At 36.7% G+C, this 17,408-nt stretch overlaps 1 protein-coding gene across 4 annotated transcripts in view; it reads right to left on the reverse strand.

Annotated features, from left to right (window-relative positions):
* The window catches only part of MBD5 (methyl-CpG binding domain protein 5), a 154,892-nt gene that overhangs the window by 63,667 nt on the left and 73,817 nt on the right, over nt 1–17,408 (reverse strand). For 3 of the 4 annotated variants that reach the window (XM_032637481.1, XM_032637475.1, XM_032637476.1), the window contains exon 3: nt 1,901–2,075. The gene's annotated coding sequence lies outside the window, so the exon portion shown is untranslated. The remainder of the gene's footprint in view (nt 1–1,900; nt 2,076–17,408) is intronic. The other variant, XM_032637477.1, reaches the window with a different exon arrangement.

Genomic DNA, 17,408 nt, shown 5'->3' on the forward strand with positions numbered 1-17,408 from the left:
AAGATTTTTATTGGAAACAGTCACAAGCTTTGTGTCTAGTATTATGCTATTATTTCTCTTTCTGTTTTAGCTAAGTGGAGAAAAAGATAGGGAGAGTCAGAAAGAATACCACATTAACCTGACTGACCTAAACAGTAGAAAGAAAAACTAAGGCTATCCCTTTGATTGGTTCTAAAATGCCTCAGGCTGTCACCCTTACTTTTCTGCTTGCAATGTCATCTGCCATCCCCATGTTTTTCATTAAACCAACTTCTGTTTATCTCAGTTTTTACATGTCACTTCCTCAGAGAGGCCTTCCCTGTTTTCTCCAGTCATTATTTGGCTTTCCAGGTCTAAATTTAGTTCTCTTTATAACTCTCCCTTATGATATTCAGGAATTCACATGCATTACTACACATAACTGAGCTTTTTCTTTGCGCTCACCATTCTACATGACTACAAAGAAAAAGCAACTGAGGCAGCTAACTTCCAGTTACAGCTTCCCTTGTGCCTTTAAAAATATAGAAGGAAAGTGAGGGTTCGTATGCATATGTAGAAAATGATTATGATGCAGTTGACTTTCTTAGAAGCCAAAAAGTGAACAATCACAGCTCCCAAATACATATTCTTTAAAAAAAATTCAGAGAACTGTTTTAAAGTGTAGTAACAGGTCACAACAGAACATTTGTAAACTAATTAACAAACTCACTATAACTCTGAGGGAAAATTTATTTATGATATATTTCTGCATATTTGGCATCAACATAGTTGGCTATTTTTGCTTTTCTATGGTATAGTAAAATTTCTCATGAAGATTATTTATAAAAAATACTTGCTTACATTTACATAATCTTTTTAAGAGTGCATTAAGCAAGTTTAAGGGGTTATTTTCACATTTTATCTGTGAATTACTAGTATTTTGGCTACTCAAGGTAGCTCAATAGGTCAAGTCATTGTTAAAAAAAAGAATGTATATCAATTTTTAAAAATCAAAACTGTACTAAGAATGAAACAATTGTGATTTTTGTCCATCTGGGGGTTGTACAACATATTGAAACAACTAACGTTTATATACTCTTTTACTTAAAAAATGTTTTAGCATTCTTCAATTCACCTGGCAATGGATGCCAAGTTCCTACCTGGAGTAATTAGTTCCACATAGAGGTAATGGTCCCCACAGCCCCCCTGTAACACTGACAATCAAGTTACTCAAAGTGAAAATAGGAAGATTCCTCAGCCATTGAAGAAACAAATACACTGTCTCTTTATATGTATAAATATCTAGGAACACTTAAGTCTAATCAACATCTCCAGCAAACATAATTAAATGTAAAGGATAACCATAGTCTAATTAATTATCTGATAAGGTTCTTAAGATGCAAGAGAAAGAAGACAGTCTCTGTGTAAATTCTAGAAGGGGGAGCCCAAAGCATACAATCTCTAAATCCCATGATCTTTTACTGTGTTTATTTAGCCTACACATCAGGAAGGAAATGAGGAAGTAGTAATACCTGTAGATGTTTAGTGGTGACATAAGAAACGTGTCTCAATGAGACTCCATCTAGCATTTGACTGCTCAGTGGAATGCTGATGGTGGCAGAGAAAATGTAGCAGCCAAAGAAAACTTATGCACAAAATGTTCAGGTTGGAGAGAAAGGTAGTTTCAATAGCACAAAACGAGGCATAGAATATTTTAGAGAACATGCTGAAGCAAAGCAAAACCTGTAGAAAATAAAGTCTGCAATTTAACAAATAGGTAAGCAAAATACAAAACCAAGTTACAAACACGAGGGCTCTGGGCCAAATCCCACCTGTGGAAGTATCTGGCACGCACACAGTTTGAGAATAATAATACAAGTGAATTAATTGACAATACTTAAATCAAAAGATGCCACATGAAAATTTGCATTTCCTGCTTTACCTGAGAAACTGGACAATGTGGTAACACTAGGTCAGCATTCCTGCCTTGCAACAATTATCTGGAACGGAGCAGTGGCTGCTCCTTCAGAAAGGACTTGGCTCTCCAGTACACTGCAGTGGCTTCCTGCTTCATTCCCACCAGCCTGGCCTCCGTAGGCACTTGGGTTTCCAACCTTCTGGAATAGAAAGGACCTTGAGGTAAGGCTTGAAGGACAAACTGTAGACCTTGACAAGAGGTACAACTTATTTCTTTTAATGACCATTTAACCTACACTTCATTGTTTCTTCACAAGGGTAGAGGATGAACTCTCTACTCTGTAGTGGATCTTCATGCATTGTTAGTATGTGAAGGAATACCAGCCGGTAAGCCAGCTAAAACCACAAGCACACAGTCAACCTTCTTAATGAAATTGATTTAACCCTGTGACTATGGTGATCGTTGAATTAGAGGAGTCAGAGGGGACAGAGAATGCTCATCCAACTTTAATTCTCTATCTTTCCTTCTTTCTTAGCACCATTGTCAGCAATACCACATTATCATTATTTCAGGAACTTAATGTTGGGATCAAAGAATTATGGAACCAAATTGTACATTATCATTATTGAGTTACAAAAAGACATTTTCCCCTGACTTTTAAAACGGCTTCCTTTTAGCAAATAAGGAAAAACATTATAAGGACTTTCAAAAGTATACTTGAGACCTTATTACCCCTTACTTAATTTTCTCCTAGCCATCAGGGAGACAAGGACAAGGTTGCTCCTCAGCGTGGGTAAAATAATCCTTGGTGCAGTTTAACTCATTTTGTTCTGTTTCCACAGGCATTGAACAACCCTCTAATTATTTGATGGATTTCATAGGAGCTTTGATATCATTAAGTTAGTGACTTAGATATCAGTTACAGGTATTTCAATCAATGAAAACAAACCAACCAACAAACAGGTCACCTGGTTTATAAATTAAATTCCTGCAAATATCGAATCAACATTGTGAAAATGACTATACTACCCAAAGTAATCTATAGATTCAATGCAGTCCCTATCAAACTAACAATGGCATTTTTCACAGAACTAGAACAAAAAATTTCAATTTGTATGGAAACAAGAAAGACCCTGAATAGCCAAAACAATCTTGAGAAAGAAAAACGGAGCTGGAGGAATCAGGCTCCCTGATTTCAGACTATATTACAAAGCTACAGTAATCAAGACAGTATGGTACTGGCACAAAAACAGAAATATAGATCAATGGAACAGGATAGAAAGCCCAGAGATAAACCTACACACATATGGTCAACTAATCTATGACAAAGGAGGCAAGAATATACAATGGAGAAAAGACAGTCTCTTCAATAAGTGGTGCTGGGAAAACTGGACAGCTACATGTAAAAGAGTGAAATTAGAACACTCCCTAGCACCATACACAAAAATAAACTCAAAATGGATTAAACACCTAAATGTAAGGCCGGACACTATAAAACTCTCAGAGGAAAGCATAGGCAGAACTCTCCATGACATAAATCACAGCAAGATCCCTTCTGATCCACCTCCTAGAGAAATGGAAATAAAAACAAAAATAAACAAATGGGGGGCTTCCCCGGTGGCGCAGTGGTTGAGAGTCCGCCTGCCAATACAGGGGACACGGGTTTGTGCCCCAGTCTGGGAAGATCCCACATGCCGCGGAGCGGCTAGGCCTGTGAGCCATGGCTGCCGAGCCGGCGCATCTGGAGCCTATGCTCCGCAACAGGAGAGGTCACAGCAATGAGAGGCCCACGTACTGTAAAAAAAACAAAAACAAAAACAAATGGGGCCTAATGAAACTTCAAAGCTTTTGCACAGCAAAGGAAACCATAAACAAGATGAAAAGACAACCCTCAGAATGGGAGAAAATATTTGCAAATGAAGCAATTAACAAAGGATTAACCCCCAAAATTTACAAGCAGCTCATGCAGCTCAATATCAAAAAAACAAACAACCCAATCCAAAAATGGGCAGAAGACCTAAACAGACATTTCTCCAAAGAAGATATATACAGATTGCCAACAAACACATGAAAGGATGCTCAACATCACTAATCATTAGAGAAATGCAAATCAAAACTACAATGAGGTATCACCTCACACCAGTCAGAATGGCCATCATCAAAAAATCTACAAACAATAAATGCTGTAGAGGGTGTGGAGAAAAGGGAACCCTCTTGCACTGTTGGTAGGAATGTAAATTGATACAGCCACTATGGAGAACAGTATGGAGGTTCCTTAAAAAACTAAAAACAGAACTGTCATACGACCCAGCAATCCTACTACTGGGCATATACCCTGAGAAAACCATAATTCAGAAAGAGTCATGTACCACAATGTTCACTGCAGCACTATTTACAATAGCCAGGACATGAAAGCAACCTAAGTGTCCATTGACAGATGAATGGATAAAGATGTAGCACTTATATGCAATGGACTATTACTCAGCCATAAAAAGAAATGAAATTGAGTGAGGTGGATGGACCTAGAGACTGTCATACAGAGTGGAGTAAGTCAGAAAGAGAAAAACAAATACCGTATGCTAACACATATATATGGAATCTAAAAAAAAAAAGTTCTGAAGAACCTAGGGGCAGGACAGGAATAAAGACGCAGACATAGAGAATGGACTTGAGGACACGGGGAGGGGGAAGGGTAAGCTGGGATGAAGTGAGAGAGTGGCATGGACATATATACACTACCAAATGTAAAACAGATAGCTAGTGGGAAGCAGTTGCATAGCACAGGGAGATCACCTCCGTGCCTTGTGACCACCTAGAGGTGTGGGATAGGGAGGGTGGGGGGGAGACGCAAGAGGGAGGAGATATGGGGATATATGTATATGTATAGCTGATTCACTTTGTTATACGGCAGAAACTAACACACCATTGTAAAGCAATCATACTCCAATAAAGATGTTAAAAAATATATATATAGATGGTCTTTGTCAGAACCTAGGAGGCCCATCACCCTTGAGAGGAATGGCGAAGACAATGTTTTAAAATTGGAAAAGTAGGGATCACATCCTGGACCACAGTACTCCACAGGGTGCTCCTCTACCTTTGAGGTCTTTCCAGCTATCTGGCCTACTTTTTCTTTTTCTTTTTGATTTTAGGCCAAAGCAGGACAGGGGACTGTGTAGGACAGGGTGTAGCAGCATGCTTGAGCAACACTATTCCTCAGAAAGCAGCCAAGAGAGACAAAGAAACAACTAAGGGATGTGGGACCAAGGTGAAATAACTACGTTTCTATATTCCTGATATATTAAAGGTACTCCTGGCATTATATTTAATGTTTTAAGTTTATTGGGAGTCAACTACATGTGAGGCACTGTAACAGATACTCGGGGCCCAGACATAAAGAGAACACTGTTCCCCTAGCTCAAGGAGCTTACTGTCTGAGCGGTGGAGGGTAGGGAGGTGGGCAGTCAGGTAAACAGGTAATTAATTAGAACACTGAGTGACACCAGCTGTGCTAGGGCTAAGTATGGAGCGCTAAATGAACACAAAGAAAGAGCCAGTCCAGTTTTCAGGGATCAGAGAAAGGGGGAAGCAGGATACATCTAAGGATGTGCAGAGGTTACACAGGCAAAGAAAGGTTAGTAGGAGACCTGAAACCTTACCTAATCCATGCAAAGATCTTAGTTCCAAAAGATTAATATTGAAGATTTTATATTTATCTGGCAATAATAATCCCAATATGGTACTCATTTTTAGCTGGTAAGCAAGCATAAAGGACTCATTTTGTTAGATCTGTTAACCTTGAGATGTGATAAATGACGAGGCATTAATGAATATTTTCCACAGGAAGATCTGGATGCCTGCCCGATGCCTGAAATAGAAAATGATGCCCTGACAACCAGATAAGCAAATATTGTTCTGTATAAGAAATACTATGAAAGGATGATGATTCACTTCAGTAAGAAAGTGATTTAGATGTGACTGCACTGGAAGCAGAAGCTAAAACAAACAAGATATGGATGAGGGAGCCTTCCTCCATAGATAAAGTAGTTCAAAACTGTTTGGAAGTATATCCTTTAATAAAAGTATGTCTTAAAATAAAAGAAGTCCATAAGTGATGAAAATAAGATGACTGTTGTGCTAAAGTTATTCTGGCCAAATGTATAAATAATACTGGCTGACATCCTACCATCTTCTGGGACTTTATACATACACATATTAACTCACTTAGCCTTGTCACAGCCCTGTAAGTAAGTACTACTACTTCTTCTTTTCTAGCGTTGAGGAAACTGAGGCAAGAGAAATTAAATAATTTTACCTTTCCTTTTCCTGTCTGATAATCAATTTCCCTCTTTTCCTATTTTACTTTTCTTCTTAGTATTCATCACTATCTAACATACTGTATTTTACTATTTATCCTATTATTGTCTGTCTCCTCTGATAAGAACATAAGCTCTGTGAACATATGGATGTTTTAGTCACCATAACAGACAAAAACCCTTGCTAATTAAAAAAAACTTTTTAAAATTGAAGTATAGTTGATTTACAGTGTAGTGCCAATCTCTGCTGTACAGCAGAGTGACTCAGTTTTACACATATAGACATTATTTTTTAGTATTCTTTCCCATTATGGTTTATCCCAGACTAATTTGTGCTTTGGGCTCAATAGTTTCTTGAAGGCTGGCTTTGTATCGCAACTATTTTTACTTCTCATAGCACAAAGTATAGAATCTTACACATGCTGGAGCCAAAAATATTTGTTGAGTGAATGATGAGTGTAATTAATCAGTAAGGATATACAAAGCCCTTGCCATGTATGGCACTGCACTTGTCACCATAAATGGGCAAGTACAAAATACCATCAGTGTTCTTCAAGAACTTAGGAATAGAAACAGGTAGATGCATGAGGAATACCTGGTGTACAATATAAAAAGTCCTCACATTTCATTACTTCCGTTGTTCAATCATATAATGATGCCTAAAAATGCTTATTCACCACTTCTCTCAAGACATCCTAGTATTCTAATGCATTAATCTTTCTTGGAAATGCCACAACTGTTCACAACTCTATGCCTATGCACGTGTTGTTCCCTGGGCACAGAAAGATTTCCTCTCACTTTCTTAAAGCAACCTTCTGTCCTTTAACTAAATTCCAGGGTCAACTCCTCCATGAAGCCTCTTCCAGTCTCCTGCTTAGAGTTACTATCTCATTCTACAGTACTGCTTACATGCATGTAACAGCCCTTACCATATTCTGTTTTATGTACTTACATTATCAGGTACTGGGTATGAAAACAGTGTGCTTTGAGTTGAATTATTTGTTTTTCTCACCTAGAGAACTTTTTTTTACTCCCCTAAAATATAATCACAAATATAAAAGTTCTTAATGATATGTTAAAACCAATCAGTGATACACAAGGTGATTAATTGTAGGTGTGTATTTATTTAACCAAAATCAAATGAAGGCTGAATAGAATCTACTTTTCTTATTTTATTTTCAGCTCAACTTTTGGATTCAGAGACTATTTCCAGTGCCAAAAAAGAGTATCTGGCATGGGTTTCCCTGGTGGTGCAGTGGTTAAGAATTCACCTGCCAATGCAGGGGACACGGGTTCGAGCCCTGGTCCAGGAAGATCCCACATGCCGCGGAGCGACTAAGCCCATGCACCACAACTACTGAGCCTGCACTCTAGAGCCCACGAGCCACAACTACTGAAGTCCGCGTGCCGCAACTACTGAAGCCCGTGTGCCTAGAGCCCGTGCCCCGCAACAAGAGAAGCCACTGCAATGAGAAGCCTGCGCAAATGAGAAGCCTACGCACCACAACGAAGAGTAGCCCCCACTCACCGCAGCTAGAGAAAGCCCGTGTGCAGCAGTGAAGACCCAACGCAGCCAAAAATAAATAAATAAATTTATTAAAAAAAAAAAAAGAGTATCTGGCACACAGAAAATTACTTGTTGAATAAATAAATGAATGCCTGTATACAAACCATGGCATTAAATGCTAAATGGCACGGCATAAACTAAATGTACTATAGGAACTCAGAGATGAGATAACACATAATAGAAAGAACAGTGAACGAACAGGAAGTTTGGTATCTACAATTTTCCAGCTTATAACTTTGAGCAAGATATGTAACCTGAGCTTTAATTTTTCAATTTGTTAAGATTAATGGACTGAACTAGATCAGTAGTTTTCAAATTATTTTAGTTGTAGGTCTCTTTTGTCTAATAAAATCTAAATGGAACTTCCATTATAAAAAGCAGAAAAAGAGATTTGTTGGTAATAATTCATTTTGGAAGACCAAATTATAATATTACTTATTAAAATCCATCAATAAGAATAATGGGCTATTTTGATTAATAAAACGTATGAAACCAAGGGATATAGGTGACAGTTGCAATTTAAGTAATCTTCATCAACAAATTTATTTCTGTACTTTGTTTTGGTTTTATAATATTGAGACAATTCTGATTACCACATAAAAGCTATTGTAAATGTCAACTTTTTTGAAAAATAGCAAATTTGGCTTTGGCAATATTGAAATTGCTGCAATCAAAATGGTCTAGAAGCTTGAAGGGAAGTAAAGAAAATCCTGTTTCCAAAATTGAATGACTATATCTAATCATTACTCATGTCTTTGGTCATGAATACAAAATATGGGTAAGAACTACCAAAAACTTAAATTAAGCAAGAAGACTTTCGTTAATACAATCTTATCACATTAATTTGCCATTGCAGAATTGTAAAGGAGTGATAAGGATACATGGCAGGAAGACTCCTCTATGTCGTATTTGTATTTATTTAATGGAGCATACATATGCTGCAGCTATCCTCTTGCTTCCATAATTTGATTTGGAGATACAACAATGGACTCAAGTTTTAAAAAAAGGCCAACTAAAAATAAAAATGCATACTCATAAGAAGTTCAAATATCTACAGGGAAATTGGTGGCAAGGCTTTAGTCAGCAGTTCATAAAAATATAAACTAGCAGCACAGTTTATTTTTGTTTCATGATGTGTTCATGTGTTACAATTTGGTATAACACATGTGAGTGGGCATGTTATTTTTATGACTGTGTTAAAATACTTAATATAATTAAAAAATGTAAATTAGTGTCCAACGTTTGGAAAACTCTGAAGAACCTCCTCTGAGCTAGATGTTCTCCTGGTCATTCCAATGCTATCGTTTCTACATAAGCTAGAAAAGCAAGAAATACTTTATAAAGATGACTTCAATGTTTTCAACTCAATCTTATATATGTTTACTGAGATTCAATACCCGTGGGATGAGGGAAGAGCCTGACCAGACTGAAGTGGAGAACTTGTGCTAGGGAGTATCAGAAATACAGCTTTAAAAAATATGTCAGTCTTCCTAGCATAGGATGAATCTCTATGCACATAAAGCTAAAAACAGCTTTGGTATCATAGATCCATGACATTTCTAACATAAGCATTGCTGGTCTACAAGTATCTTAATTTACAAATGCAATTTCATTCCTATGTACTTATTTTCTGATAATGATATCTGTCAGATGGAAAATAACTTTTCAGTGATTCTGCCTTTATTTACTTGAAGAACATATTCTCATTTGAACTACAGAGGAAAGTCTCTTAACGGACCTCCACATAAACAAATCACTGAATTAATCAAAACAGCATTTCCATTTGAAAACAGGCAAAAGCTTACTTCTACTCTTACCACCTGAATTATATGCTTTTGAATATCAGTTGTGTCGTTTCCAAAGCTGTCTGAGTCAATAACACTTGCTGGTGTCATTTAGGAATTTAATAAAATATTTTGTAAACAAATGAAATATAAATATAAAAAGAGGATGACTGTTTCCATGAAAATTAAGTTGAAAAGGGCTTCCCTGGTGGTGCAGTGGTTGAGAGTCTGCCTGCCGATGCAGGGGACACGGGTTCGTGCCCCAGTCCGGGAAGATTCCACATGCCGCGGAGCGGCTGGGCCCGTGAGCCATGGCCGCTGAGCCTGCACGTCCGGAGCCTGTGCTCCGCAATGGGAGAGGCCACAATAGTGGGAGGCCCGCATACCGCAAAAAAAAAAAAAAAAAAAAAAAAAAAAAAAAATTAAGTTGAAAGCATAACTTTTAATACTTGCCTCTTAAAAAGTGAGGTTGAATAAGATGGAAAAGAGCAGAATCTTGGGGGGAAAACCCTAAAAATTGTGGTTAAGAGCACAAATTCTGGACCCAGACTGCTGAAAATAAAATTTCAACTCTACCTCTTGGTGTGTGACTTAGGGTAAGTTATATCTCTCTTCTTCAATTTTCTCATCTGCAAATTGAAGATAATACTAATATCTACCACACAGTGTTGAGCAAATTGAATAAGTGAAGATTTATAAAGTACTTAGCTCCTGGCCCATAGTAAGCGTTATGTAAATATTTGGTAAATAAATAAAAATAGCTGGCCATAAAGGAAATCTCAGTGATTCTAGACAAATGAAATCACACACAATGTATCATCTCATCAAATTTCCATACAGGACGTCATAACAAAATGATATCCCCAAACATCCCTCTATTTGTAAATTTAAAAACAGTCACTCGTATATAGGTAGCCAATATGAAAGCCAATTTGAGGTCAATGATCATGAATTTATGGCAGAATCCAAAAGGTGAACTTATTCACTAGAACATGACTTATCAGACAAGACAGCAGTATGGACAGAGCTGGACCTCTGGCTTATTGAGTATAGGCACAGAAAAAACAAAAACAAAACAGATTATATGATTTTTGCAATTTAATATCAAAGTATTCTAAAAAATATACACAAACACTCACATAGAGTGGGGCAAGAGAGAATGATAAAGGAAATACGACAAAATGTTAATTGCTGAATTTGTGCGAATAGAGTTCTTTGCACTATTGCAACGTCTCAGTAAGTTTGAAATTATTTCAGAAAATGTAAGAAAATCAAACAAAAATAAAATAGGACCATGGTTTTGAAGAGAGGTGGGCAAAAGACATAGGGGCAATGAAGTCTGAGATATGGCACTTGTGTGACTGAAATATGGAACACAGAATCTAAGCTGGAATACAGGTTTATATGAAGTTAAAGGACATGCAGTACAGGTATCGGGAGGAGGAAAGGAACTGTGAGTATATGAGGCAGGAGAAATAGCCTAATCGGAAGGAGTTAAAATGTTGGGGAGACAAAACATAGACTTTTGAAGATTATAAGGCAAAGTGATTAAATGCCCAAATACATAAAGGAGAAAGAAAAATTTGACTTCAGGTCAGAAAAGATTAATATAATGGGCTATTCTACTTTTGAATCGCTTCTCTACCTTGTTAATTCCCCTAGCCCCATATATTGGTTGGAGTAACTCAAGCTTAAAGAACTGTTCATTAAAAAAAAAAAGAAAAGAAAATAAAGGAAGAAAAAAAAGGAAGGAAGGAAGGAAGAAAGAAAACTCCAATCCATCTTGTGTGAATGGAGGACAAAATTTGGGAGAGGGATAGGTAGAGAAGGATAAAACCTTCTGGAGAAGCTGATAAAAATGTGTCCCTTCTTAGGTGTTTATGTGGAATTGGCTTGGCCTTGAATATTTAGTAAGACATATAACTATTAAATGAGGTATGATTAATAGAAATAAAGAAATAAAACTGTCAGTGCTTGAAGTCAACATGATCATTTTCCTAAAGAACCCAAACTGGAAAATTATTAGAACCAAGGACAAAGGTAATTTAGAAGGTAGCTAAGTATAAAACTAACATACAAAAACAAGAAAGGGATAATTGCCCTATCAAATAGTAAAACATATTAAAAAGTTGTAGTATTGATACAAGAATAGGCAAGTAGTATAACAGAAGAGACTGGCCACAAATAAACCCATAGATATGCAAATTTAGTTGATGATAGAGGTGGCATTTTATTTTTTTTTTATGAGGTGGTATTTTAAATCAGTAGGAAAGGGATGGCCAATTCAATATATGGCATTGGGACAACTGTATACTCACTTGGGGAAAAAAATGAGTTACTTTGATAACTCATGTAATTTACAAAAATGCATTCCAGATGATTCAAGACATAAGTCAAAAACAAAAACTAAATCAAGCTAAAACATAAATGCAGTAAGACAATATAAAAGAATGTTTATTTGAACTATATTTACGAAAGTCTTCTAAAGGAGATACAAAAAGCAAATGCAATTATGAAAAAGACTGTTAAATTTGACTACATCAAAATTTAAAACTTCTGTTCAGCAAAAGAATCACCAAAATACTTAAAAGACAACTGATAGGGGGGAAATATTTGCAACATATATAACAGTCTAAAGCATTAGTATCTGGAATGTATAAGTAACTTCCAAAAGTCAATTAAAAAAAGATATAAAGCCCAAAAGAGAAATGGACCATAAATATGGATAGGCTGAGAAGAGGAAATGCCAAAAGGCCTGTAAGCTTAAGAAAAGATGTTCGATCTTCGTAGTAATCAGAAAATGCAAAATAAAGCAATAACAAAGTATCACTTTTCACTCCTAAGATGTGTAAACATTTTTAAAAGACTGGTAATAGCAAGTTCGGTCAAGAGTATGGGGTAACAGCTAGTGTCAAACTACTGGTAGAAGGACCATTTACCTCCTTTTAGGAGGTATATATATCAGCACCAGTATTAACTTAAGATATGCATATTCTTTGAAACAGTAGCTCCTCTTCTTTATCATGCTTGGAAAAATAATAAAATATGTGCACAAAGAATTATGTAAAATGATATTCACTAGCACTGATCATTAGAATGAAAAATACAAAACAACCTAAATGCCTATTAACTAGGGAATGGGTAAATAATAAAACGTTCATAATATGGAAGATAATACAACAGTTAAAAGAGGTAGTTCTGGGCTTCCCTGGTGGCGCAGTGGTTGGGAGTCCGCCTGCCGATGCAGGGGACACGGGTTCGTGCCCCGGTCCGGAAAGATCCCACATGCCGCGGAGCGGCTGGGCCCGTGAGCCATGGCCGCTGAGCCTGCGCGTCCAGAGCCTGTGCTTCGCAACGGGAGAGGTCACGGCAGTGAGAGGCCCGCGTACCGCAAAAAAAAAAAAAAGAGGTAGTTCTACAGTGATATGGAAAAATTTCTAAGACATATTGTCAAGTGAGGAAAAATGAATTGAAGAACATGTTCTAAAAATAAAAACATTTAGAATGGAGATGATCACTAATGTACTGCTATGGAAAGATCATCAGGATAGAATGCTGTTTACTGAAAAGGCATCGAAGCAAAGGTCAGCCAGTAACAATGAACATTCCCAGGCTAAGCCTAAGGACTCTAAACACCATGGTTGGACTGAAAGAAACCGGATCTCCAGTTGCCTGGGATGCACAGACTTGCTAAAGGCAGGAAAGAAAAGAAATTGAATTCCTATGAATTTCCCTAGGCATTGGAGGGTGATTAATGAACTACTATTTAATAGACATACAGCTTCTGCCAGGCAATGACAGACACCTCAATGATTTCATTTAATTCTGACAATGCCAGGGTAAGTATTATTGGTTCCATTGGACAAATAAAGAAAGTAAGGCTCAAAAGTTAGGTACCGTTCCTAACTTTAAATGATCACTTAACTACTAAGTGCTATTCAAAGTGAGGTGTGGAGAGCACTGTTAGTCTGTAAGAACAGTGTGTGAAAGAGTGAGAAACTGTGCTAGCAATTTAACAGTTATGTTCACTGAATCTTATAATAAAATTTGGGCTTGAAAAAAAAAGATGCAGAATTTTTAAAAATTGTATTTGTATAAAGAAAAATAAAAAGTTACTTCCTAAAAAAAAAGTAGAAACATTTAAGCTACATTAAAATATCATACATAAGGATGTATAATAGTATTTTTTGTATCTATTGATGGTGAAATTGGGTTCCTTTTCACATCAAATGCCATGAATTTTCAAACTTTTCTTCCTTGGGTGCCTTTTGTATCTTATCTTAGACTAAAATTACATGTCAGTAAGAAACATGGTAGTAAGAAACATGTACTGAGTATCTACTAAAAATCTAGGTGCTCAAAAACAAGTAACACAAGGTATGTTCCCTCAAAACCCAAGGAATAACTTTTGGAAACCACTTGGGATGTTCACTCAAGAGGCGTGAAGCAATCAAGTACTTAGGACAAAACTATGTTTATTTTTGGCAGTCTACACAAGGTGAAATTCTACTTTTAAGAACTGACTCAGGTACGAATTTTAACATATTACGTAGAGGTGTATAAGGTCCAATTACTCAAATCAAATACTGTTTTCTTTGTTCATTAACTTGAACTTTAATAGCAAAAAAGCCTAGAATACTATGTATAAGCCTTTATAAAAGCATCTGATTTTGTTTCTTTATTTTTATTAGGTAAATGTCCTTGGAATTCTTCAGCTTACAATTCAAAGTTTTTCCTTGATGCCTAAAAATGTTTAAAACACTTTTTTTGGACCAAGAATGAAAACATGGCAGTAACCTTGATATTAACATTGAACACATCAGTGTGTTACATTTGAGTTTCAAGAATACTCAGCATGGCAGAAATTCTTGGGAATCTGGAACTTGGAGGTTAAACCACTAAAGTTGGCTTAGGAGGCTTTAGGAATATTAGGAGATGAGATGATGCAAGCAATTTCATCTCAGGAAAAATCAATCTAATGTTAATGAAAAAATTTCCATGGCAACCTGATACAGAAGCAAAGGTGCAGAATAAAAAGATAAAGATTTTTTTAGTTCTAACTATAGGTACTGTTTGAAAACTTTACTCTTTATTGAAGCTTTTTGTTTCTAACCTTCAACAGGGCTATGTTTTAATATTTTTATTTTTATAGTTTTCAAGAAGTATATTGATGACTCAGATTAACCTGTAAGCTAATAAACTAGTCTCTATTGATCTAGAGAGTCAAAGTATCTGGAATGCTATGTAACTTTTAGGAGCATTTATTAATTCTAGTTCATAGCTAAGCAGTAATACTATTTATTGATTCATTATTTTTGTCAGAAAGATATCCAAATTAGAATCAGAAAACAGATGCTGGGGGCTTCCCTGGTGGCGCAGTGGTTGAGAGTCCGCCTGCCGATGCAGGGGACATGGGTTTGTGCCCCACCCAGTCCGGGAAGATCCCACATGCCGCGGAGCAGCTAGGCCCGTGAGCCATGGCCACTGAGCCTGTGCGTCCGGAGCCTGTGCTCTGCAATGGGAGAGGCCACAACAGTGAGAGGCCCGCGTACCGCAAAAAACCCCCCCCAAAACAGATGCTGACATATAAGTCATCTATTAAACACAGCAGGTAACAACAAAACATAGCTATGAATTTTTACACTGAAAACAAGAGGGAGAAGTAAAAGGAATTTACCAAATTTATAAGAAAATAATCCTGAAACCCTCAAGTAAATTTCAAATTTATATTACCAGGTCATTTCTTACTAGTAATAAACAATACACAAATCCAAAGATGAGACTGCAGGGATAGTTTTAATGTTTCAGGCATGAACACTTCAAAAGACAACTGCAGCAATAATTTGTATATATTTTAAGTATGAACACTTCAACAGACAATATCTTTTTCTTTTGTGGCCACATTGTGTGGCTTGTGGGATCTTAGTTCCCTGACCAGGGATCAAACTCAGGCCACGGCTGTGAAAGCTCCGAGTCCTAACCACTGGACTGCCAGGGAATTCCACGCCCCCCCCACCCCCTTTTTTTTCAACAGACAAAAATATTCTGTTTGAAAAAAACACCAGGATATTACAATACAAGTGCTTTGATTTAACTGTATTATGTGAATAATGCTGAATGATAAAGAGATAAAATCCCACACTATTTCATATTTTCAACTTTGGTGTTATATCAGACATCACAAACAGCTCACCACTGTATAAATTCTATTTTTCTAGGAAAATTTTTGGTAGCCTCAATCTACTTCATATATATATGACTGTACATATAAATATATAAATATTCATACACACATACATATATATAAAATACCAGAAAGCCACAGGGAAATTTCATATACCAAATCTTGATTAATCTTATAAAATACAAAAAGAAGACTTGTCATTAACATTAAAAATGAAATTATATTTAGTAAAATGCATTTTGTGAGATGATACTGTTCTTAATCTTTTTCATTTGTTCAGCTATAGATGTGTTTAGAGTAATTGGGTCACACTGAACCAGTAATTCAGATAATGAGAATTTTACAATACCTATATGTCCTTTCCCTCACTGGACTTTTTAATACTTCAGTATTAAAGAAAATCTTTGTTGAAAAGTCAGTTTTATTCTAAGTTTTATGATTTGTTTATAACATGGTTATTCATTCATTCATTCAAACGTATATGAACTAGGTATAAAATCAAATGAAATTATTTAAATCCATTATGGCCTACTACATATCAGACATAGTTGTAGGCAGTGGGGATCCTACAATTGGAAGGCTTACAATGCAGTGGTGGAGAAAGACCAAAAATCAAGAAATGAATATATAAATAAAATAACTGGCAGTCATGTTAAGTGCTATGAAAGAAATAAATAAGGACCTAAGGGAGAACAAGGGTGAGGGGTAGGAAAGATCTCCCTTAGAGAGATGGGAAGTCCTCCCTGAGGAGATGAAATTTAAGTGAGACCTGAAATATGAGAGAGAAACTGGCCATGAGAAGGGAATCTGGGCAAGAGTATTCTAGGCAAAGGAAACAGCATGTGCAAAATTCCAGAGCTGGAAAAGGGTTGGGTGTGATCCAGAAACTGAAGGAAGATCCATGTTGCTGAAATGTAATGAGGGAAGTGGGGAGTGGCATGAGATGAGGCTGGAGAAATAGGCAGGGAGGGAATCATGTAGGGCCTCATTATTCATAATCATGTTGTGAGGTTTTTTTTTTCATTGCAACGGGAAGCTTTCAAGAGTATAAGCATAGCATTGACAAGAGTTTAATTGCACTTTAGGAAGGTATTTCTTTTTTGCTGTGTTAAGAATGGATTGGACCAGGGGACTTCCCTGGTGCATGGTTAAGACTCCATGCTCCCAATGCAGGGGGCCTGGGAACTAGATCCCACATGCATGCTGCAACTAAGGAGCCCGCCTGCTGCAACTAAGATCCGGTGCAACCAAATAAATAAATATTAAAAAAAAAAAAAAAGAATGGATTGGGCCATATGATCTAGCAATCCCACTCCTGGGCATATACCTGGAGAAAACCATAATTTGAAAAGATACATGAACCCCAATGTTCATTGCAGCACTATTTACAGTAGCCAGGACATGGAAGCAACCTAAATGTCCATCGATGGAGGAATGGATAAAGAAGATGTGGTACATATATACAATGGAATATTACTCAGCCACAAAAAAGAACAAAATAATGCCATTTGCAGCAACATGGATGCACCCAGAGTTTGTCATACTGAGTGAAGTTAAGTCAGACAGAGAAAGACAAATATGATACCGCTTATATGTGGAATCCAAAAAAATAGTACAAATGAACCTATTAACAAAACAGAAATAGAGCCACAGATGTAGAAAACAAACTTATGGTTACCAA

Source organism: Phocoena sinus, chromosome 7, assembly GCF_008692025.1.
Source record: "Phocoena sinus isolate mPhoSin1 chromosome 7, mPhoSin1.pri, whole genome shotgun sequence".
In the NCBI taxonomy this organism is placed as follows: domain Eukaryota; kingdom Metazoa; phylum Chordata; class Mammalia; order Artiodactyla; family Phocoenidae; genus Phocoena; species Phocoena sinus.